Genomic DNA, 24923 nt, shown 5'->3' with positions numbered 1-24923 from the left:
AACACTCCTGAAATATGAGTTTAAAACTCCTGAAAATGAAGAAAACTAAGATCCTAAGAGTCCTATTTTCTGGGAATATGTTGTAACCAGCAAGTTGTTATAAAATATAGATGAGGCATGACCTTTCTATAACTTATCAGGTAGGTAGAACAGTAAATTCCCTCTGCTAAAATCCACAAACAGCAAATGTTGGAAGGAAAGAGGCCTATTTCCCTAGGGCATGTTGACTAACTATGAGTTACTCTGTGAGTATAATACCTTCAGTAAGCTGCTAAGGGGACATTAAAGCTAGAAGGAAAAAAAAAATGCTATACATTTTAAACAGCAGGGGAAACCACTGAACAACCAAGGGAAGCTTTCAGTTTATTAAATGTCTACAGGGTGGATGTCTGTACCTGTGCAAGGCACCAAGTCCATTTAAAAAATAAAATAAAATAAAATGACCTAACCTAGTTTAGCCATCTATTTCAGGTGATGAACTACAAGTTGAAGCTGCCTATTTTGTTCATTTTATTAAAAAAAAAAAAAAAAAAAAAAAGAGTCTAGCAACTTTGATGTAATGCAAATTGCTACTGGAGGTCAAATAAATAAATACATTCAGAATAACAGAAAGACTTTGTATCACTGTCTAAAACATTTTAGGAACTTTAATTAATGATAATTTTCTGAAGGATCACCCTCAATCAAGAGTTGTCACCTTCATACAGAAATTGCCAAAATACTGATAGGAAGAAGACACTTGGTGACCCTTTCTCATTTCACCATTTATGAACTTATTAGTCCATATTTTTATTTTATTTTTTAAAAAAAGGATTTTACAGAATCACAGAATTCATACAATTAGTATAGTAGTATAGATGCTAAGTGTTAAATATGTAAGAAATGGAAGAGGTTGATGCCAGATTGATGACTGCTGGTTTTAGACTGTAGTTACCAATACTGTTCCACCATTTACTACATCTCTCATACAGTTAGGCTGGACCTGTCTTTCCAGTGCCTTAGTTTGGGTACATTTCTGCAAATTAGTATTTTAAATTAAACAAACGATTATTTTTTCCCAAAGTATCAGTGTCATTTTTGATGTCTCTTCAGGAGAGATGAATTTTTATCATCTTTTTTATAGTTATTAATAACACAATCTTATGGTAATTTTTAGATTGAAATTGATTTTTGTTTGTTTTCTTATTTATTTATTTTTTACCATTGAAGTGGTGAGAGCTGAAAAAACAAGATTGCCTTTCTGATATGAAAAATTGTTGTGTAACACTGATAAGTCATTTAGCACTTAACTTTATGGTATTTCTGTGCTCCAGTTATACCTCCAAATCAGCTATACAGTTTCATTTTTCATTGTATAGAAACTGCTATAAGTTTCATGCATGGAACTTCCATAAAATACTTGGTCCATTTCAGAAAATGTCTGATTAGGTTTTTCAAGAGCAAAATCAATTTTAAACTTAAGTAACTGAATGTTGATCATTGTTTATTTATTACCCTTATTTATAATTAATAGTTGGGTATTTTGTCTTCTTTGTGCAGTTTTAAATACCTTCATAGAGACACATCCACTTCATAAGATATAAGATAATTTAGGTTGGAAAGGACATCAGGAGGTCTTTAGTCCAACTTCCTGCTCAAAGCACAGTCAACAACAAGGTTGCACAGACCAAAATTTAGTAATTAGGTTATTTATTATGGCCTCTGGTTTAATGAAGAAGGGATGGTTTACAAATGTTTGTGAATTATGAGGCTTTGAGCAACCTGGTGTAGGTGTCCCTGCCCATGGAAGGGGGGGTGGATTTAACTGATTTTTAGGGTCCCTTCCAACCTAAACCATTCTTTGTTTCTAGGATATGGATGTCATGAGGGAAAGAGATCATATTAAGTGTGTCACATCTTCATAGTAGTAGAAACAGATTTCCAAAACTACACAAAGGAATTAGTGTAACTTAGTTGTTGCTTTTTTTTAAAATTACCATAATTAAATTTCATTTAACATTTTATTTCATCCAAATCTTTTGCTGTTCTTGTTAACTAAAACATAAAGTTATGTGTATTGACAAGGAACACTGAATATAGCTAAAGTGTATTTATGACATCTAGCATAAAAAGAGCCTTCCATTTGCATATTTATTCGAGTATTCAATGAATTAAACAATGTGTAGTATAAGAGTTCCCATTTTGCTGTATTTTTGTAGTTCATCACAAAGAATCTAAGTGTTGTAGTGTACTGTGTATCATTATGCTGATCTTTGGGGGAATTTAATCTTGACCTTTTCATATTCATTCAAACCATGGGTAAATCAAGCTCTTTGTTCTTAATAGCTGTCAATGTTATCTCCTCTAAAAATGTGTCTGTTTTATATTGCATGTTAGGTTAAAACTCACCAGAATAACAACATTCTGATTTAGCTACATGTAAATGCTGGTTTTATCCATTTCAGAGCATTTAAATTGGTATTACTTAGCATAACTTTGTAACTTATAGAAGAGACTTTTAATGAAAGTTTGTGCATTTTCAGTAACAAGGATGATTTGTTAAGAAAGGTAGAAGTTTGCCAGATAACTCTTCTTAAACTCCTATTTATATCATCATGGGGATCTTGTGAAGAAAACATGGGACGGGCCACATAGATTATGTTATAAAGACAGCTCTAGTGTCTTTACTCCTTTTTCAGTCTCAACATTCTTTTTTAAACAAGATTGCTATGAACACACCCCAGAATAGGTCAAATATCAAATAATGAATATACCAAATAAATTTGGTTTGGTGAATAAATGAAGACAACTTTATAAAGGTTGCCATTATTCAACATATATTATTTTTTTGTGTTATTGTTGTATTCAAGAAAAAACAAAACAAAACAAAAAAACTTTAAATATATGGCACTGTGCTCATGGTACAAGTCTAATTTGTTTGTTTGTTTGTTTGTTTTAGATATCCAAGTAATCTTGGAGATTACTCACTTGGAATTGAGTGAGAGAAAACAAAGTGTTGCTTTATGGCAGATAAAGATGATATCAAGCACGGGCACAGAAAAGTAGCAGACAGTTAAAGGAAAAAGATGGCATAAATTAAAATCAGTAAGTTTAAAAATATGTATCTGGATTTTGCAAGGATCTTTGCCTTTGTTATAGAGAATATTAAAGATTTAATTTGAATTAAAGTTAAATCTATAAGGGGCAGTTGTGGCCACTTCTTAAGGACTGAGACTAGAATAACTAATATCCATCTTCCATGCAAAAGATGGAGTAAAACTATTGTTTTGACCTGCTTCATCTTTTTCTTATTTCAAGATTTGCAAGTAAAAATTACTGCAAAATATTTCAGTATAAATTCACAAACTATATCCCTCTTATTCTGTAGCTCAACAGATAAAGTAACTCCCACAACCCTACACTTATATGTAAGGTGTTTCCTATAGATGCCACTTCTTCAAAGAGCCACCCATGTATGTAAGATGTCTTATGGCAGTAGAGAATACCTTGAATACCTTTATGGCAAAATCAGAGAAAGTATGGGAAGAAAAAAAAAAAAAAAAAAAAAAAGAGGAAATACACAGAGAATAAAGTCAAAATGAAAGCATAAAGATCAAAGAAATGTAGAATGTTTTACAAGGAGTGATGAATTCCAGACAGTTAAGTATAGGTAAACAGCAACAAAAATAACAAGGAAAAAAAAAAAATATGAAATTATCTAATCCAGCTTTTTAGGTTTCATTCACTCAATGCATTAAGAACAGCAGGTTGCTTTTCAATGGTGTTACATCAATTTACAACAGCTCAAAGTTCAAGCCGTCAAGTCCACTTGGGAGGAAAAAGAAGTGAGGGAGAAGAACTCCCTAATAGTTCTTATATCAGTTTCATCTGCATATGCCATAGAGGACAAAATATAATTTTCATATGTTTACTTGAAGACATTGCCAGGAACACCGGATTATTTTCTGCAGTATCCAAGATCATTACTTCACTCTGGTATATTGACTTGAGGAACCACCACCACTTCTGTGTTTGCAAGTGTCTAAGTGTGAAAACTTAGCCCCTCCATCACCACTGAAAAATTTCCTTCTGATTTTGGCAAAGTTAATTTTATACTCATCACTGTGAGCTTTTTTCAAACAAGCAAAACATATTTTAGCCCTGGAAATGTAGCCCTAAATGTATTAATAGAAATGTCCAGAAGTTTTAATTTCAGAATATGACAATTGGTTTTAAGTGCTATCAGCATATACAGTCCTTCTGGTGCAGTAAAAATAGTATTTCCTAATTTGTATTTGCCTGGGAAATTGCAACACAATTAGGAAGAACACTTACAGATCCTTGTTAATTAAAGTTCTAAAAAAGGAGTTATGCAAATGAACCTCAAAAGACTTTTTAAGCTCTTTCCAAGATTTTTTTACAGTAATGAACATCTTTGAATTAAAGGAAAAAATATATATATAATTCAGCATATATATATTGTCATGCTAACAAGATAATAAGTCATTTTCATTCATCACTGGAAAATAAAATATTTTCTTGGAATATTAACTCAAGATAGCATTGATTACATATTTTATACTCTACGCAGTAGGCAAAGACAGACAGAATAAAATCAAATTTAAGAGGTTAAATTTCATGGTTAGCTAGGAAGTATCAATAATAATGATCAAAAGTGCAACAGCTTTAATCAAACTATCTTAACAGAAAATGCAGGCAATGAAAAAAAACCTTTCATGAAATCTTGTCAATCTCAGCAAATATGTTCAATCAACACTAAATGACATAGGAAAAAACACGCATGTGTATAGATCTAAGTGTTCTTTCTCGGTATGTTCAGAATGCAATACTTTCCTTTGTTGTTTGATGTTATTAATGTAATTTATTTTGGTTGAATTTAAAAGTTCAAGAAAGCTTACAAAAATAGAGCAGAAGTTGCATTCTATGGTCTCAAACATCTTTTTCTCAAAATAGTCATCTTTTTCTCATCTTTTTCTCAAAATAGTCTGAAAAATATTTATGATAATTCCCGCCTATTTTACTTTGCATTTTCTATGTATTTGCCAAGGAACTCAAAACATCTATGTACCTTTATACTAATATGCTTCTGTACACACTTGTGGCAAATTAAGGCTTGACCTAATAATTTTGTCAGATTATTCTAAGAAGTTTTAAATCAGTACAGATGTTTTTAAGGAATGTGCAGTGTCAGAAAATCTGCTGCATTAACCATAGGAGGCCTAAATTCAATAGTTTGAAACAGTCTACAGTTTCCTCACAAGGGGGAGCAGGGTGAAGTGCTGATTTCTTCTTTTTGGAGGCCAGTGATAGGACCCAAGGGATAGCATGAAGCCACATCAGTGGAATTTCAGGTTAGATATTAGGAACAGGTTCTTCACCAAGAGGGTGGTTGGGCACTGGAACAGACACCTCCATTATGTACTCATCCTGTCTGGGGCAAGAAGTGATAAAGTAGACAGTCTGTCTTTCCTCCTGGGTAATTTAACTGACCATAAAATTCAGGTAACTTCCTTACATATGAGGAGTGGCTGAAGTCACTCGGTTTGTTCAGCCCAGAGCAGAGCAGGCTGAGGGGAGGCCTCAAGGCGGCCTGCAGCTTCCTCACAACGGGAGCGGAGGGGCAGGCGCTGAGCTCTGCTCTCTGGGGACAGCAACAGGACCTGAGAGAACGGCATGGAGCTGGGACAGGGGAGGGTCAGGCTGGGTGTTAGGAAAAGGTTCTTCACCAAGACAGTAGTCGGGCACCGGGACAGGCTCCCCAGGGCAGTGGTTACAGCACTGAGCCTAACGGAGTTCAAGAGGTATTTGGACAATTCTTTCAGATACATGGTCTGTTTTTTTTTGTGTGTGGTCTTGTTTGGATCCAAGAGTTGGACTCCATGATCCTTGTGGGTCCCTTCCAGCTCAGGATATTCTATGATTCTGTTCTATGATTCCACAAGTACTAGTGCCATTGAGGTATCCAGCCTCACCTGCAGCAATTACTCCAGAACGGTGAAGTTGTCCAGTAAATATCATGTCATATGTGGTAGTAATGCTCAAACATCTCAGGTATCCAAGAGTGTCACAAATATTATTAGGTATATATGCATTTTACATCATATAACCACTTCTATGAGTTTCCTAGAACAAAAATATATTTTTCTTCTTATTGTAAAATTCCCTTAAAGAATTGTCAATTGGCTTCATTATAGGTTTGGTCCTCTGACGTCTGTTTCTTCAGAAAATAGTAACCTTATAATAAGCAGTTTGTCAGAGTCCTTCTAGTGTAGCCAGTTGGACCCTACATAAATTCTTTTATTCCTGTGTATATAATTCAACTTTCAGAATAATCTTCCAATTAGAAGGCTAACCTACTTCCAATAAAAGTGAAAAAATAAGTTATTTAGGAGGAAATAGAATCACAGTATCACAGAATCACAGAATAGTCTAGGTTGGAAGAGACCTCCAAGATCACCGAGTCCAACCTCCGACCTAACGCTAACAAATCTTCCACTAAACCATATCCCTAAGCTCTACATCTAAACGTCTTTTAAAGACCTCCAGGGATGGTGACTCAACCACTTCCCTGGGCAGCCTATTCCAGTGACTAACAATCCTTTCAGTAAAGAAGTTCTTCCTAATATGCAACCTAAACCTCCCCTGGCGCAACTTTAGGCCATTCCCCCTCGTCCTGTCACCAGGCACGTGGGAGAATAGACCAACCCCCACCTCGCTACAGCCTCCTTTCAGGTACCTGTAGAGTGCAATAAGGTCGCCCCTGAGCCTCCTCTTCTCCAGGCTAAACAGTCCCAGCTCCCTCAGCCGTTCCTCATAAGACTTGTTCTCCAGACCCTTCACCAGCTTCGTTGCCCTTCTCTGGACTCACTCGAGCACCTCCATGTCCTTCTTGTAGCGAGGGGCCCAAAACTGAACACAGTACTCGAGGTGAGGCCTCACCAGAGCCGAGTACAGGGGGACAAGGGGGAAGTGTCTTCATGAACTACCTTGCTCATAAATAATGGAAAAGTCCACTTACAAGAAGTCAGTTGGTGAGAACTTTTGTGGCACAAGCGAATAAAAATGAAAAACCTTTAAATTAGCTAAGAATTTCTCCTGTGGCAAAGACCACTGCATTCCAAGAGGAAAAACAGAGCTTAATGTGAAAAATTTGCTTACTTCTTACCTGTGTTGTTTACAGCACAAAATCACACCCACACTTGGAGTGGTAAACCAGTAAGAATGACATCCATAGAAATGTAACTTATTCTAATTCTTTCATTTACAAGACAATAAAAATCCAAGTCAGCAGTGACTATTTCCTTTTTTGATCATTACCTGTCATCGCTGTTGTTGCGTAATCATGTTTCATTAAAAATATTTCATGTTTCATTAAAAAAAAAAAATAACAATATGCACACAACAACAAGCCTACACATCAACAGCTAAAGGGAAGTCATTCATCCCATAATTGCCCTGGCCTCAAACAACCCATGAAGTAGTGCACACAATAAAGGCAATCTGTCCTCTTTTAAAGAGAAGTTCAAACAGCTGCCTCGACTTTTCTATTGCATATTCAAAGTGATAATGTATGAAATTATTAACTTCTGCACTGGGGTTTATGGCATTAAGAACCCCCCATCAAGCAAACAAACTAACTATGTGTCTGGTTTTAAGGATTGCTTTGTTAGAGACTTCTGGGTCAATTGGGCTTTCAAAAAGAGCCTGGATACTTGAAACATTTCGGAAGCTAACTTAATTGAAGACGGATGGTGTCTGGCATCAGAAATGCCCATTTTCCTTTCTTTGTGTGTCATTCCCCATGTCGTTTTGTAAGCATACCTAGGGGTTATATGCCAAGATACCCAGGGGAGAGACTTTTTGGTTGTTTGACAGCTAGTGTAGCTCAGCTGTAAGCCAGTGAGCAGCACAATTCATCAGGGGGTTGATCCAAAGCTTGTTAAAGTTAATGGGAGCATTTCCTTTGATTTTATTACTTTAGATCAGAACCACTGCAAGTATCAATTTAACCATATCTTGAACCTGCCAAAAGGAATATGCAACAGGCTTTTTAAAACTGCTTTGATGCTGTTTAATTAACTAGTTTCTGCAATTGCACTTTCCCTTTTAAATTGAATATAATATTTACTGTTTTTTATCTTCTCCTCTTGTCCCCTACTAGTCCCCCTGCAAATGTTATCTTATCACAAAAAGGTGTTGACCTCTCCTTTGCTCCTCCTCCACCCTCACAGTTCTTTCCCCAAAGGATTTAAAATCATTAAGGGGAAAATAAAAGGTTTTCCTTTCTGAAATCAGGGTTCACTGGATTTTTCTGTCATTCTTTTCTCCTTGTGTGACACAGAACAGAGCTTTCTAATGAGATTTCTGACTTCCCAGCATCTGTGCAATGCAATGTGTTTCATTATATTTTTAATGGACAGAAAAAGTTTCCTTTTTCATTGTCATTTTTTGACTTTGGAAATCTTTATTTATGTAAAGGCACTAAGCTGGTAACCCTAGCAATCAGGAAGTTTATCATCTGAGTTCCCCAGTAAGGACAATGTCATCCCATGGTCCAAATCTGAGTGAACAGCCCGGCTCCAGTCCCATAGAGGGCAATAAGTGAATGCCCATCACAAGTTATGAAATCCACAGCCCAGAATTAAGCATGGCTGTGCAGGAGCCTTAAAGATCTCATAAGGAGATTGTGGCATCTCAGGCTGGGGTTTACCAGGAACCAAGCAGTGAACTGCCTAAGATAACCAGTTGAAACCCTGAAGATAAAGGTGTATATCTCAAATCCCACTGCTCTAGGGCATTTCATTTGTCCATCATGGATGAAGAGAAGCACAGTCCTTTCTCAGAGATGCATAGCCCTAAATTTCCATTGTTACTGTAATCTTAGCTGTGTTTGAATGTCTAATATGCTCTGTTTTCCACTTCTGAGGCATATTCTTTCCCAGCTATGAAATGGATTTATATGAGACTTTTAATTACAGATAGTAACTGAAGCCCTACACTTTCTTTACCCATTAACAATATCCAGTGGTAATTAAATTATTTTTGCCTATGGTCCCCTGTATGTTTCAGTACACATCAGTCTCCATTAGATTAGGTTTTACTCACATATCCGCAAAAAAATCTTAAAGTGTTGCTTGAAGGAAAATAGAGCATGCACCCTTATTCATGTATTATTATCAATGGCTTTCTGAAAGAACACACAAATTATTCTCCACATTCAGGTAGCTTGTATATATTTATATACACACATATATATAAAGACAAAACAACATAGTCTAAGACTGTAACCTCTGGGGGCAGAATGTTTGGTGCTAGTGCTCACTCCTTTTAACACAACAATCAGAGGAGTCTTTAAGTACTAGGCTAAAATAGGCATTATTTAAAATATACTTGATAGATAAATAACCCACTTAGATTGGTTAATGAAGATTTTATTGATGAATAAACTTTTAAATTCTCCTTTGCTGTTCCTGACTTCTCTTCTGTGAACAATTGAAAATAATATATTATTCTGGTTAAAATAAAATACTGTGTGAAATCCATTCCTGGGAGGTTTGAAAGCAAAGAATTTGAAGGTCAATCTATAATTTTAAGGCATATTGTTTCAGTCACTTACACATACAGTGACTTAATGTCCAGTGTATGGATGAAACTAAAACAGAAGCAACGCAATCATGTTGGTACTATTGTGTCCTTCCTCGGGGGTTGTACAACTTTAGTCTGACGTGTGAAAACTCATGCTGCTCCCAATGTAGAGCCATCTGAGCAACCACTACACATAGAATGAACCTCATTGTCCAAGTGAAACAGACGGGGACATTTGCAGATATAAATTGAACCATGGTGAAGGTAGTAGTAGAGTTGTAACATTCTATAAATTACTTTCGCTGGCCCCTTACAGGGCTTTCACTTGATTTAAAAAGCTGGCTTTGTTTTTGTTGTTGTTGTTGTTGTTTTGTTTATGTTTGTTTTGTTGTTGTTTTGTTGTTTGTTTTAATTTCTGGGGGGAGGGGGGGACATCACAAATGCTACAGTCCAATGCTGTCCACTGCAAGTGGCTCCTTCAGCTTCTGAATCTTATATTCCATCCTGCAAAAGCACCTGCTTTGGTCTGCTCAGAATATAATGTCTCTCTTAAAGGAGAGAGACTGTATAACATAGACTTCATTTTAGCTGTTGATTTACAGAACACATACTAGAAACCATACATAATCAAAGGCAATAACTTACTTGAACAGGTTAGAAAGTTATATATTACCAGCTTCTCAGTTAGGAACATCTCTTAGGGTACACATTATGTACCCTAAGCCATGGATATTTTACAGTGCTCATCTTTGCTAATGACTTTGTATTGTGTTTGCTAATTACTTTACAAGTCTTAAAAGATAAGGTTTATTTTTATGTTGTAATTCATCATTTTGTATTTCTTTGTAAACCTGTCTTTGTTTTGTCAGGGATGTGTGTGTTTGTTGTGTACTGGATAAGTATTTCTTTGGAAGTGACACTATTATACTGTATTTATTCTTCCTCATGATATGCTGATTCTTTGTGAATGGCCTTTATTGTCTTCAGTCTCACAAACTGTCTGGCTATTTTCCTCTTCTCATTGTTTCTGCTCTCTCATCATGTATAAACCACCTTCTGTTACTCAACAAACTGCAAAACTAGTGACCAGCTTGACAATAAATTACATCCTTATTTTAAAATACCTTTTCTTAACATGTGCAACTGCATCAAGTGAGAGGACATGATTGTCAATAGGTTTACATAGTTTGTCCTTGGATGATGTTTATTGGCTTACTGCTGAGCCACCAGTTAACCATCAGTAAGATTAGTACAGATTTACAGGAAGAAAAGTATATGCTATTAATGCTTCACATGTTAAATTTTATAGTTAAGTGTCACTAAATTACTTGTTTATTTTACAGTGATAATACACAAAATGAATCAGGTCATAATGTACTGGGGAGCTGTTTTTATTTGATTTGTAACAATACACTGTTCTGAATTCTCCATATAGAAGGGTTTAAAACTATGTATTGGTAAGGCCTTAGCTTGTTAATGAGGTGTGTGTACACAAAGCACATGTCATGGTTTCAGTCAACTGACTACATTGCCTAAAAAAAACAATTAAATTAAATTAAATTAAACCGTCTTGAGAAAATAAGAGTGCTTCTGGGTAATGCAGTCAATGGCTGTGCTTCCTCATGAGCGAAGTTGTAACACAGCAGTAATCTCCTTCTAATAAATATGTCTTTTATTGACAATTGTATGTGAATGCAGAAACCGAGGGCCAGCATAGGTGCTAATTGCAACTGGTAAAATTTTTCCTATTGATTTCAGTGAGCAGTAGATATAATTAGGAGGAAAATAGCTAAATATCCTCATGAATACTGCTCCAGCATTTTCAGTTTGTAGAATCCAAATGGGAAGGATTCATCTCATCTCTCTTTGTCCATTTCTGAGTTATTCTTCTAGTCTAAGTCAGACTTCCTAATTCAATCTACAGTCAGTGGGAAGAGGTGTTAGTGTAGACAAGCTCATTTCCTGCATGGTTTGACAAGAGAAGGAATTTAGAGCACTAGCTTATAATGGCTGCCTGAGATTTTGACTCCTGAAGTTTACATGAATTTCATCCAGTATTATTGATTTTCAGGAGAATGAATGAGAGGACAAAGTGACTTCCTTAATAGCATTAAAGTGCATGTGTTTTTAGTTTTCTTTTGTAACTGACCTCTGTGGAAGGTCTATGCCAGACAGCATCCCAGGTAGCCTCTAAATTACTATTCTTCTAATTGATATGTGCTAACAGAAGACGTATCTTCCAGAAGCCTTCCATGTGTGACTATTGATAACCTTTCATGGTCTCACAGAAGTGTAATTTGCATGGTAAATTTATTGGGGTAGCAATCTAGATTAGTCTATAAAAATGCTGAATCTTCCTCAGTTTAAAACTTGTTTCAGATTTCTCAGGTAAACATTGCCTCCACCCCTGCTCTATAATTTAGACTACAAGCATTCATTTTACTTTCACGAATACATATTAGCATTTTAATCTGTTCTTTATTTCACTGAAACTATAGGTAAAACCCATATTTACCTCAGTGAGGGTCAAACAAAATTTTAAAAGCATTTTCAAGTTTTAAAGTGAAAGAAAGTTGTTCTGTGGTTTTGGCTAATACTATCTTTGAAAAGATTTTAATGGAATTTATTGTTGCTGAATTTGGCTAAGCAGAGTTTTCTGACTTTCTAAAAGGTTCTGATATATTTTATCTTTTAAAACTTATCTGTCATCAAAGAGGAGCTATTATTAAATTTGCTTCCTTTCAATCATGGAATCATTAGAGTAATGCAACTATTAAAAAAGTATGCTTACTTTCTAGTTGACCAAAGCTATTCTAATCACTCCAAAAGATTTTACAATGAGATTCAATATTTTTCAGAAAGTTAAAAATCTTCCTCCACCACTTTAATCAGGGGTATTTAAAGTGCTCAACATTACTGCCTGCAGCAAGTTCTTCATACGTCTTTATTCTCTTTTATAAAAATAAAAATAAAAAATACAAAAATATCTATTTCCTTTTGAAGTTAACAAAGAAACAATAAATAGATGACCATTTTCAGAATATTTTTCATTGAAATGAATAATAGAACCATTATGGGAAATACTTTTTATAGGAGATGCTGATGACAATGCTCCAGTCCACTATGCTGCAGTAAGACAGTACTTTAGGAATAGTTTGTCTTCCAATGATATTTTATCCAACAAGGAGACTGTGATCTGATAGAGCAAATTGACTTTAATCTTCCTTGGTTGTTTGTGGTGGACATAGACAGACAATATTAGAACCTCAATATTAGGTACTGTGGGGAAAAAAAAATAATAATAATAAAAATAATCCTTTCTCTAAACAGCTTATAAATGAAATATAAAATAAAAGCACCATTACATGTTCCTGAACTAACATGTAAGGCATAGCTGACTACTTCAATTTTGCACAATTCAGGAGTGTGACAGTGTGACTACTTACATTGTTATGCTGTTCTTCACAGATATGTCTTTAAGGCTTTTGCTTTCAGAAAATTCAGAGTTTACACTGAAGAATTTGTGGGTAAAAACTAATAAGGAGTTAGAGATGAGATTAATGAATACAACATATCCTTAGTTTTAAAACAGACAAATTGGTAAATACTGAAGGTAAGATCCTCTACGGGCCTAAGAAGTCTGAGTCTCTCACAGTTCACATAAATGACACGCAGGGAACTTATACCAGGTTGTGCAAAGGAACTTCAGCACAAGCTTCTTGAAAGGCGAGTTCTCCTCACGTGGATAAAGCAAATAATGCTGTTTGTCTATTTGTTCAAGCAAGCTAAGTAAGCAAACATAAGCTAACACAATTTGAAACAATATTTAGTATTTTGTATATACAGAACCTCTTAAAGGTAGCATTAGCTGGACGTTCTGTAACTAAGGTGGTGCTCACATTAGATGCATATACCTAGGGACTCAGCATTTTTCAGACTTAGACTCAGAACAAGGAAAACAACAAGAGACTTTTTTTTTTTTTTTTTCTGAAAATTTCTTATATATTTAATTACCTGCTCAGATTTGTCCAGCTTTTTCACAGCTGTGGTTAAGATGCCAGCTTTGGGGCACTTCCAAAGATTTCTCTGCCCTCTGAAGTCACATGATAGCAAACTCTTAAATACCCAGATATGAGCAGCTGCACAAGGAGGAATCCAACAGCTGTTGAGCTTTGCTACCCAGACAACCACAAGCCAAGAGCACCAGAGAAAAGGTGCTGGGCTGGAGGGATTTATCCCAGGGAGCACAGTTGCTCCATGGTTATCAGCCAGCATATGGGTAATGTGGCTACAGTAAGTCAGGTCACCAGCGAGCACAGGAGGGCATCCTTATGTGTTGCATACCATACACTACGCCACTTCTAGGTTCATCTGTCATTTGTTGTCATCCAACTTAGATCACAAGCATTTCAGGGTAAAATGTTCTTGTTATGTGTTCAGTACACGGAATATCCTCATCTGTGCTGCAGACTTCGAACCTGAAATACACACGCCTGGGAAGGTGAAACATCTAGCTTCTTCCACTTCCAAAAATTCCTCCTGGGGTCATTCACATTCTTAAAGAGTTATCCACCTTAATTCATAGATCTTTGATGTATCACTCAGCACCTTCCTTTTCATTTTCCAATGGGAAACGTCCCATATGCATATTTTTATATATGATTATATTTTTAGCATATAAGTGTTTCTTTACAAAAAGCCACATAGCTTCCATGTTAAAAGTTTCTCCCTTTGTTTCTACATACAGAAAATGTCTGTTGCTTTTCTCAGTTTCCCTTTCAGACTTTCAACAAAAACACTCTGACACCACTGAGTATAGGTCTACTTCCGAAAAGAATTCCCATCAGTAAGCAGAAAGTGAAGATATTAACAAAACCAGAAACTCTTGAGAATTATTACTAAGACCCCATCCCTGTGATGGGACCTATGTACTAGAACAGCTGGAAAATATTATCACTGTATAACAGATAAATATCCTGACACTCCCTCTCCCCTTTTCTAATTAAGTTTATTGTTTCTTAACGTGTTAGAATTTTCCTTTAAAGGAATAAAATGGGCACATAAATTTGCAATATGATAAAAATGGAATATTCACAGGGAAAAAAAAGAGGAAACAAATTTTCAAGGAAAAAAATAAATCCTTATTTTCTAGTGAAAGAACAAAATTGTTTGTGGGGAGTGGGATTTCTTTCAAGGGAGGGAAGGGAGAAGATTGTTTTGGTTTTTTGACCCAACTTGAACTGATCCTAAGAAAATAAACAAAACCCCTACAAACAGCCCTTTGATTATTTTTATCTAAGGGACAAGGTGAACTGCAACAAGGTTGACATTCAAATTTTCATTATTACCCATTCTTTTGTTTCTAAATCTGAAATTGGGAAGCTGCAGTAAGCAAAAACTGTATTGCTAACTAATGCCTTTTTTGTTTATCACAGCAGGAAAATGAAATTTTTGGAACTGAAGATCATCTTCATCAATGGAGTGATCCATTGGTTTAAATCTGGAAACACAATGAACCTTTGGTGTAACTGGTTACTGAATCTCAACTAAGCCCAGGACACCTACCACGCACCCTCAGAAAGTGCACTTCAGTTCTGGTATGAAACATAGGAAGTCGCTCTCCTTCAAAGAGAGAGAATGTAAATATCAATCATGGTAAATAAATGAGATGACTTTCTAACAATTCATTAAATTGTCATGGCTTCCTTTGTTGATCAACCACTTCACAACTGTGATTCTTTCAGATCACTGCCAGCAGTTTTGCATCTCTTATACAGCACTGCTGTAGAAGACTAAAAACTGCAACCTAGATCTAAAAACCTGAGATCTCTTTCAAAATATGGTTGTTCAGGACTCATATGCATTATTATAACTCATATCAAATGAGGTAATGAAATGAGCACCCTTTTAACAGTCAAATAAAACAAATACTTCTTTCCAGCACCCCCACTCTTGGCACAAACTTAGATCACTGACACCACAGAGAGCTCATCACTGCTTCAAAGAGTAAAGAATCTGCCCCTGAATTATTAAAATATTTCCTCTCCCACCTTGTTAATTTAATAAATATAGTTCAAAGATTTTTTCTTTTTTTTATCTCTAAGGAAAGTATGCTTATCTTTTAAAGTAGTGTATTGCAGCTGAACTACAAAGATCAAAATGTAGCAGTGAGCTAAAGGAAGAATGAAAAGGATACTCGTTGCTGTGCCCTGCAGGAAAAAAAAAAAAAAAAAAAAAAGAGTCTTTTGTGCTTAGAAAGAGGAATTTAAAAATTCATTACACTGGAAGTGATACAGTGGGTTAATTCACTGCCCTTTGGAGACCTGAAATCTATTTGTGCAGAGAATGTGTTTTTCCAAATCCCCAAACCACCACCACACAACTTGGCACGAAGAGGAACAGCTGCAGTGCTGCAGGTCGGGGGGACGTGCATTGGCACAGAGGCTGTGCTGGGGAAGCTTGTTCAGCACCTGCCTGCATCGTGCCTGGCTCTAGCCGGTGCTATCAGTTTCTGACTTCGTTAAAATCATACAAAACCATCACATTCACAAATCTTTCTCCAAGATAACTGTTGCCAATAGGAGACTGCATTTTCCTTTGTGCTTACAGTTTCTTCCCTCCACATGTATTTTAACTTTTTTAAGAGGAAAGGAGGTAATGGAAACATGCTATGTGATTTAAACTGTAGAAAACGTTTTAAAACATTTTTACAAGCATTTAAGAACTGAATGAACATGTATTACATTAATAAACTGGATTTTGCAAATAGATGTTCTTTTCAAAGATATCTATTGAATTTCACTTGGTTTGTTATAAAATTTCACTTCCAAAGAATTACTTGCATGGGATCTGAATGCTTAGCCAATCTTAACTAGTTCTTTGAGCTAATGCAGTTAAAACATATGGGACTTTGAGCCCTACATTTTGGGAGGGGTGAAGAGATTGCCTGTGACTGTCCAAAAATATTTGACCTGCACAGCATACATGCTTTTGCAGAGGATTTAGGTTGCATACAATCACTTCCATATAACAAAGCAATAATGCATGTGCTTAATGTTAAAGATTCAGTGAATAAACTGTGTAAAAACGCACTTGATTCCGTGTTTTGCAAAACAGGAGACAAAGCCAGTGCAACAATTCTTATACAGGCACTATGAGGTGATCCATGCCCTTCATTAAACTCAACTCCTCACTGATGTGCTTTCTGTAGCTATTCTGGCTCTGCTAGCATACTAGTTACCTGGGTGATGAATGAACTCAGTCTAAAAAGTGCAAAACAAACAGCAAAATGCAATTTAGTACCTTTAATATTATTATCCAGTTGACCAAATGAGTCCCATACCACTCATTAGCCACCAGAAAGGAAATATTATCAACCTATCAACACAATATTCTTATTCACATGTTCTTTATCATAAGAGACGTTATTTGTATAAGAAGTAATTACTTATCAAATAAGACATAAGACTGGCAACAAGATCTGGGAGGAGATGATAAAATATTGGCTGCTAATAGCTTTGCATAAGGATTTGACAGCAATAATCCTTATGTGTGAGTTATACGGGCAATGTTCAGGGAGCAGCTGATTTAAATCTTGACAGGTCAAGATGATGCTGAATACAGGGGTTTTAATTCTGGGTAAGTATGTTGGAGAGTCAGTTATTATGCAAAAGAAAGTAGTAACACTAGTAACCCCGTGTTATCCAGCAAAAGTTCTTTCATGGTGACAATGACTGTTTACTTATTCATATATTTACATGTAGTGTGTCCTGTGTGTTCTAAGCAGACCTGGTGGAGTGCACCTCCCTGGAAATTTGGACAAAGCCTAGGCTGACTTTTAATCACTAAAAGCTAAATGGTAATGGGGCACCTGGGGAACGTGGGGTTCAAAATTAGCAAGGCTGTGTAAATGTAGGTGCCTGAAGGTCCTGGCAATGCTCCAACTTACATTTAGACACCTCCATTATGTACTCATACTGTCTGGGGCAAGAAGTGATAAAGTAGACAGTCTGTCTTTCCTCCTGGGTAATTTAACTGACCACAAAATTCAGGTAACTTCCTTACATATGAGGAGTGGCTGAAGTCACTCAGTTTGTTCAGCCCAGAGCAGAGCAGGCTGAGGGGAGGCCTCATGGCGGCCTGCAGCTTCCTCACAACGGGAGCGGAGGGGCAGGCGCTGAGCTCTGCTCTCTGGGGACAGCAACAGGACCTGAGAGAACGGCATGGAGCTGGGACAGGGGAGGGTCAGGCTGGGTGTTAGGAAAAGGTTCTTCACCAAGACAGTAGTCGGGCACCGGGACAGGCTCCCCAGGGCAGTGGTTACAGCACTGAGCATAATGGAGTTCAAGAAGCTTTTGGACACCACTTTCAGACACATGGTCTGGTTTTTGTGTGGTCCTGTGGGATCCAGGAGTTGGATTCCATGATCCGTGTGGGTCCCTTCCAGCTCAGGATGTTCTATAATTCTATCAATTCCCCTTTTACAATGTAAAGATAATCCTGCTCTGTTTCACCAGAATCATTTGAATGACTATGTACAAAAGTTGGTAAGAATTAAAATATATGTATATATTTCTTTTTAAGGCACTTATTGGCTAATCTTCAATCCAGCTCAAAGCAGGTATTAGCCTACACATCACAGGAGGTGTGAAAATTGCAGGAAAGGATGCAAAGTCATCTAAATGAAGGTCAGTTAAGCGTATAGTATTTTGCAAACAAAGCATCATTAGTAGAGCATTAGAGACAATGCTATATTTCATATGGGCACAAAAAAAGTATACTTACTGAATTAAATAATTCCTAAGCAGCTAAAATGGACTTCATATAGAAAGAAAAACATAATTATCTTGAACAGAACAATGTTTTCATAAGTTTAACATGTTTAACAGAAATTTTATATGAATTTTTACATACATGAAACTTGCCTATTCGAAACTTACATACAAACTTAACAACAAGTAGTAAAAGTGGTTAAATGACTGTGTTCCTTCCATAATATTTTTACAAGCCATAATCTGTAACTGCTGAAGTTGTACATGCAACGTTTCTCAGCTGCACTAAGAAGAGCAAAGTAATCATTATATATTTTAAATATTTATTTGGCTCACTGTTTCTGGGTTAAAAAAAATAACTTTGCAAATGTTAATTTCATACTTATGTCATTCATTTCTCTATGTAATACTATATATTTCTAACAGGTAGAAACTGTCGGTTGGTATAGTCAGTACTTCTGTGCACTTTACAAGATAAATGTTTTCTCTCTTTGAAGTGGATTCTAATAACCTTGTTCATATCCAACAGTATTATATAATATAACGAATTCCAGTTAAGTCTATAGAATTGCTTTTAAAATGTTATTTTCTGAATATAGAACAATGTTTTGTCCTTTGTTTAGATCTTACAAATCACTAAAACTTCAGCTTCCAATATCTTTAAAATTTTGAGTCACTATTAATTTTGTGACATAACCACTGTTCAACCCCATGTTCAAGTTCCACTGAAGTAAATAAAAGATTTTTTTTATCAACATAAAAGGGAATGGAGCCGTATCCTATGCCAACTTAGTCATAGTTTGGCATCTTCAAAAGCACTCAGCCTTGTTTTTTAACCCTGATCCAAATTATATCAAAGAAAAATCCGAGTAATTTCAAAGGAAAGCCTATAAGTAGTTTGAAGTGCTTCTGAAAATCTTATGGCTGAAGTGCACTTAATATTTCAAATTTAGCACACAAATTACACTACATACACTCACAGGAAATATATATTGAGATTAGAGCTGTTTCTGCTAATGATCTTTCAGATACTCTTTGATACAAATGCTAATACAAAAGAGTAGAAAGTTATAGGAATAGCCTTTCAGCATTTGTTTGAAAGAATGCATAATGCTTCAAGCAAGAAAAGCGATATTCTGCCCCAATGGAAATCAGTAATAGAATTTCTGTTGACTGCAGGAAATCTAGGATTTCCTCCATTTATATATTTTAAGTTATTTAAAAGCTTCAGAACATGACTTCAGTGAAGTAGCTTAAAAATAATAAAATCCCATTTAGATATTGATAGATAAAAACCATTGCACAAATATCATATGCAACAAAAAATGTAAAAAATGTACGCTTGCTTGAAAGCACATTTTCCTGAAAACATGTTGGAAATGTATTTCTGACAGCTAATTAAAGCTATTCCATCAGTCATATTTATGTGAGATCCAATGAAATCTGAAATGAAATACAGTAAGAAGACATGCTTTAATAGTCATTTTTGTCCTGGTATATCCTTAAGTTAAAATATTGGTATCATTGACTCCAGTGGGAGTTCTACAGTTAAATTTGAAGAGTTGGGATTTTACCAGCTTGTAGATGTTATCCAAGTAAGTTTCCTTATTTCTAAGGCAATGGAGTTATAAACAGGTTATTCTGGAAAAATGCTACATGTCCTTAGGCCAACAGATTTTTGACCATCTAACCCTTTAATCCCTTATCTCTCTAGTTCCAAACCAGAGTAATTTCTTCCTGCACAAACCAAATTATTTCTGAGAAGGCTGTTGTTGCACAAATGCCCTGATGCTCTTGCTTTCAGGTTTACATTCAAGTTTTCTGTCTCAGGGCGTTTCCATTTGTGTAGTCATATTCCAAACCCATAACCAAAGCAGAAATAATCCTCTCATGAAGCCATAAGCACAATCTGTCTGCAGGCATGCAGAATTCTGTATATCATCATAGTTCTGTTAAGTCTCTGAAGTCTACTTGTATTCATTCAAGGCATCTTCACCTTCCAAGAATCTCCATGTTTCTTTCTCCTTTGATGGAGCTATATGATTTGGAAACCTTCCAGGCATTGTCATCTGTTTCTTTGAACACAGAGTTATAAAAACAAACAAAAAATAAGGTCTCTATAAATACCTGGAGAGTGAGATTGTCTTCTACAAATACAGTGTAGTTTCATGAGTTAGACGTAAAGAGTTAACAAAAAATATTCAAAAAAAAAAAAAAAAGAAAAAGAAAAATAGAAAAATTAATAGAATTCAACAACAGCTGTAGCTATACGTTAACCTGTAGAACCAATGCTTAAATAAATAAATAAATATTTTAAAATACATTAGACCAGAGTACTTTAACTGCAGGTTTAAAACTGTGAAACTAAATGCATGTAGCAAAATGGACAGTTAGAAAGTAATTACTGTATAAACAAGCCATAAACTTCTAAAATATTAAAGCAGACATATGAAGTATAAGAAGTTAAAGAAGAAATATGTAACTCAAATGTTGCATTAAATTATTTTTAATGTTAAATAGTGTTAATACAGGCATCAAAAGAACTGCTTTGTCAACATAATGGGATTACACTGCCATTCATGTTTTGCAATGAGATTCTATCAAAAACCACAGAAATTCACCTTACCCTGCCAATGAGTGTGTAGTTGTGCAGTGCTATAAAAAATCATTCTAACTTCCAACCCACACACAGGACATGATCCTGATGGGTGCAGAGTGTCATCAACTAAGCAGAACAGAGTATGAACTGTTTTTGTGAGTCAACATAGGTGGTTCATAAATATTTGGAAATGCATAGAAGAATTTGTAGGGTATGATGGTTCCTTTCACCTCTGCAGAAAGACATCTTGGGGTGTTGGTTGGCAGCAGGCCCAACATGAGCCAGCAGTGTGCCCTGGCACGCCAAGAGAGCAAACTCCATGTTGGGGTGTATTAAATGCAGCATAGCCAGCTGGCCAAAATAGGTGATTGTTGCACTTTATTTAGTGTTGCTGTGGCCTTGCCATGAATAATATGTGTTAATTCTGGGCTCCACAATACGAAAAGGGTGTTAAGGTCCTTAAAAGCACCCAGAGGAGGACAACAAATCTGGTATAAGGGCTGGAAGGCATGTCCTGTGAGGAGAGACTGAGGACACTTGAGTTCTCAGCTCTGGAGAACAGGAAGCAGAGAGGTGACCTCATTGCTCTCTGCAGCTTCCTGAGGAGAAGTAGGGAAGAATGTGCCGGTGACCGATGACAGGAAGCATAGGAATGACAAAGAGCTGTGCCAGGGAAGGTTCAGGCTGAACATTAGGAAAAAAATCTTTACTGTAAGGGTGGTCAAACACTAGAACAGGCTTCCTAGTGGGGTGGTTGATGCCCTATGCCTACCAGTGTTCAAGAAGCATTTGGATAATGCCCTCAGTAACATGCTTTAACTCTTGGTTAGCCCTGAAGAGGTAAGGCAGTTTGAACTTGATCATCTTTGAAGGTTTCTTCCAGCTAAACTGTTCTATTTGATTTGATCTGATTTGATTTGATTTGATCTGATTTTATTTTATTTTATTTTATTTTATTTTATTCTAAAAACTAGAAGCAATGATTATTTGCACCAATTGCATTTAGGAAGAGGCTTTAAATTGAATACAATTAAACTCTGTTGTGATTCAGCTAGAATATGGTAGTTTTGACCAGGCAAGGTATGTAAGGAGCCCAAGAATCCAATTTTTCCTTTAGAAAAGAAATCAGTTGATATCAACAGAACTTTTATTTGTATAGCAGAAATGGGCTTTGTTAAAAATTCACTTTAACCGTTATGTTTAATTTATCTTTATTTATTGCCATATTCCTTGCATAACTAAAGATTTCAAGTATCAGATATCAAGTATCCTATGTGATACAACATGGCACATTTCAACAATGAAGTAAGGACTTGGATCAATTAAATGTTTATTAAAACTGAACATTACACAGTGACACCAGAGATGGCTTCCCTTTTTATGAATTGACACACAGGCCTCGTCTGAGAACAGAGGTTCTCTGTGGCTCGAAGAAAAAAAGGAAAACAGTAGTGGTACAGAGTCTTCTCTTGATCCCTGTCTAAATCAATGAAAACACTTACATGACTGCTAATTCTTCTTGCATCCACTGACAGTGCATGTTCACTAAATCCATACATGTGATCAGATTCTTTCAGAGGATATGAAATGATATGTAGCAGATATTCCTATTAGCCTTTTCTTTTAGACACTTCCCTGAAAGATGTACTGTTTGTTTTAAAATAATTATTTTAATTGCAAGAAGGAAGGTGAGGTAGCATCACAGGAGTTAGTTGTGCCATAGGACCACCATAAAAGGACTGTTATTTGTTAATGTCATTTACAAACTGCTAAAGTCACATTAGTAAGTGGAAGCATTTGATACTAAGGAATTTAACCATACAATAAATAAAATTTATGGACAGATCATTAATCTCTGACTGCAAGGAGTTAGACTTGATTTTATGCCAAATGTTTGACTCTAAAGAGTTTGCCAAATGGCAAAAGGTAAGTTATAGAAGAAATACATATTAAAATAAGACCATTTAAATTTTACATCTACTGTGAGAATAGGCAAACACCATCATATTTTTAACATAATCTCCAAAAGTAATTCCTAATCCAATAAAAACATCTAATAAAAATTGGCATAAAGTTGCAATAAAATTAACTAATGAGTTGCGTACTACATTATGTTTTCATTTCCAGCTTGTTAAAGCAGCAAGTTTCACCACTCATTTGTTATATTTCTCCTAATTTTTTTAGTGTCTATGTGGGCACAAGAAAGTACCAGCCTGTAGCTGAAAAACATATTGAAGTTCTGTTAACAACAATACCTGATAACCAGAAAAAAATTCATCATAGTGCTTCAAGGAGGAAGAGTAATTACACTCCATACATGCACTGTATTATTGCTCCAGACCATGGCTGGAAATTATTCAAGTATGCTATTGGACATGGGCCAACATCACAAAGAAGGCCATGCCACCAATGAGCAGCCGCTAGCCCCATGCATTCACACTGGCACTAGGCACAACCTGCAGCTCCTTGAGGAGGATGGGAAAAAGGAATACAGGAAGAAATAGTTCCCATTTACCTGCCCAGGGGTACCAAATGGCTGATGGTATTAAAACACTGAAAATTTTGTGAGCCTATATGCATACAGAAGTTTTTCAGAAACTGGCAAAAGAAAATTCAAGGTAGTCAGCTAATGCAAAGAGCAAAGTGCCCTTAAACTAGCTGCAAGGATTGCAGCAGAAAGAAATCTGCTTCTAGTCCTACTTCTTGTAAATTACTTTGGCCAGCAATACAAATATTGCAAAAAAAATTCTTTAAACACTAGTAAAATGAGATTTTTAGGTGGCACATATGGAGATCGGAATGATTGGCATTTATTATTACAATTCAAAAAGAATTAAAATAAAAAGAAACTCACCTCTACTTAACTAGATTATTTACAGGTGGTCGCTTTCATTTTATTATGAATAGTTTGCATGTGCAATATATATTATGCTAAAGTAATTATATATTTCTGATGAGGAACAAGAAAAAAAGGTTCATTTCCACAAAAAGTGTATTATAAAACATCTTATAAGGATTGTATTTTACCTCAAAACTTTAACAGGAACTTACATTAAAATTAATTTTAAGGTAATTTTTAACTCAATTTCTCAGTACTTTATAAAGCTGTTGTAAGAAACAACTTGGCTATTTACTTGGCTATTGCTTATAAACAAACTTAAGATGTCTTCTTAGACTTATAATACATGTGATAAACTGTATATAATTTTTTATCCTGTCTGGTTTTCTACTTATATTATGAACTACACAATTCTATATGCTGTGTAAAAACAGGAAAGGAAAGAGCAAATTCCCTGGCAAGCTTCTGCTCTCCAGGAGAGAGGTTTCATCCTGGGACACAGGGATCTATAACAAAATCATAGCTGGAATTCATGCCTTCTGATTCACACTTCAAGAAAAAATCCTGATGGATTCTGATGACTCAGTGATACTTGATATTATGATCACTTGGATTTGTCTTGCTGTGGGCCCATCTGGGATTTTGGCCAAAAAGTCAAGGTATTAGACTTCATGAAGTTCCTTTGTGTAGAAGCTAACCTGTGTAGTGACCTGGAGATATGTTCATCCATGATACGCATGGCCATGCAATACTATTGAAATGCATCAGGGATACAAGAGTCCCACCGTTGTGACAGATGCAACGCAAGGTCCATAGCTATATCCTTGTGGCAGCACTGGGAACACATATAAGATACCATACGTCATACTGATGGGCCCTCATCAGCTATGTATAAGAATGAGAGGTATCAATCTCAATTTGAGTTCCAGCCTGACTGCTTCATCATTTTAAGTGAAAATCAGCCTGTGCCAGGCTGAGACCCTGTATCAAAATTCAAGATGGTATGGACAACTTGGCTCCAGATTGCACAGGAGACTTGTGAACACACCAGTGTAGTAATGAAAGTTTCTTTCAGTGCCTCTCAGAAGTTCTGCTGTCTAGCCCTTTATCAGGAGGATGTCAGGTGTCT

General features: G+C 35.9%; 1 long non-coding RNA gene across 1 annotated transcript in view; it reads right to left on the bottom strand.

Moving 5' to 3' along the window:
• The window catches only part of LOC118165254, a 173268-nt gene that overhangs the window by 86420 nt on the left and 61925 nt on the right, over positions 1-24923 (bottom strand). The window lies entirely within an intron of this gene.

Source organism: Oxyura jamaicensis, chromosome 3, assembly GCF_011077185.1.
Source record: "Oxyura jamaicensis isolate SHBP4307 breed ruddy duck chromosome 3, BPBGC_Ojam_1.0, whole genome shotgun sequence".
In the NCBI taxonomy this organism is placed as follows: Eukaryota; Metazoa; Chordata; class Aves; order Anseriformes; family Anatidae; genus Oxyura; species Oxyura jamaicensis.
This window is presented reverse-complemented; position numbering and strand designations above follow the sequence as displayed.